A 1377-nucleotide genomic window follows, 5' to 3' on the forward strand; every position below is an offset into this window, starting at 1 on the left:
TCTACTTTGGTGTCTCGATTAAGATGCTCAGAAGCCTCAAACTGCTCCCCTTGGGCGTTGATTCGGTCTCCTTCACAAACCCATGACTGCCGGCAGCACCGGCATTAGCGCTGCAACGCGCGGGGCCGAGGGTGAAGGGGGGAACGCGATCAAGTTCCTTGAGGTCTTTTTGCCCTTCCCCTGCAGCAACCTGTGATTCGTTTTGAAGTACAGGCGCCGCCATCAGCTTGGCTTTGCGTGGCAGTCCCGATGCTTCCGCCTGGGTCCGCGCCCAGGCCTATCCTGGCCGACTCACAGGCTCCAAACTGCTGCAGGCACCTGCCCGGGCTCGGCTGGGAAACTGACAGCGCGTCTAGCTCGTGCTGAATGGACTGGCGCCGCTAGTGCACCGTCCCGCAGTCTCTCTGCGGAGTTCGTGACTGAAGAATAAGTAGGGAGCTTCGCCAGAGAGCGCCTGAGAGTTGAGTTAGACCAACCCCACCCACTGGCATCCGCAGAAGTTACTGATTAGGAAAGCTCCTCTAGCATCAGCCCATCTTCCGTCACACACTCTTCCTCCCCATCGAAGCAGCTAACGGAAAAGTGGCATCGAAAAGCGCCAGGATTGCAGGGGAGCGCTCACGCAGCACCGAAGGCTCGGCTTCTCTGGGGCGGCCCTCGGTGCCTCCATCACACCCGGAGGCTGGGCACCCCTTGCCAGCGCTCCTGTAGCCTCGCACAAGGCTAAGGTCTGCGCGCAGACTCCCAGTTTTCTAAACTAAAAACTGTGCGCGCGCCCTAGTGTGGGAATCTGACATAGACTTTCAGAGTTTTGTTTTGCTTTCAGTCCGGCCCGCAGCGCTCTCAAAGGGAGCGCCTTAACAGGAATCTCGCGCAAGCTGATGCGCGGGCTGAGCCTGCCTCTCGTGGGGGCCTCTGGTGGAGGGGCTGGGAGACAATTGGACCTGGGACCTAAAAGGAAAAGAGCCTGCGCTAGCGTCGGGGTGGAGGGGGAAAGACCTTTATTGAGGGCAAAAGTGTCCGCACCCCCTGGAGCAAGAAGCACTGGCGCACTGAAATTCTAACCGTGTGGGGAAAGGAAGTCTGGCGTCTGGTTGTAGGTTTAAGAGACGCTGATATGTATATGTCCCAAGGTGAATAAAAATCAGACGCCTCCTGACACGGTGCAACTCAGCCTTTCTCTTCCTCCCTCCTTCTTCACCCCCCCCCCCCCCCCGCGCACTCCCCCCCGGCTAAGCCCTATAGGGAAAAGAAGGTGGACCGACACCCCCTATCCACCCACCCAATCCTTCCTAGTGGTTGTGATCCATAGGGCGCAGAGGCCAGCCCCTGCCCCCAAACCCCCTAACCCCTCCTGGCCAGTCAGCTGGGGAGACA

At 59.0% G+C, this 1377-nt stretch overlaps 1 protein-coding gene across 1 annotated transcript in view; it reads left to right on the forward strand.

Moving 5' to 3' along the window:
* Positions 1-1377, forward strand: part of POU3F2 (POU class 3 homeobox 2) — a 79244-nt gene that overhangs the window by 75882 nt on the left and 1985 nt on the right. The window lies entirely within an intron of this gene.

Source organism: Myotis lucifugus, unplaced genomic scaffold (genome assembly GCF_000147115.1).
Source record: "Myotis lucifugus unplaced genomic scaffold, Myoluc2.0 scaffold_161, whole genome shotgun sequence".
Lineage (NCBI taxonomy): Eukaryota > Metazoa > Chordata > Mammalia > Chiroptera > Vespertilionidae > Myotis > Myotis lucifugus.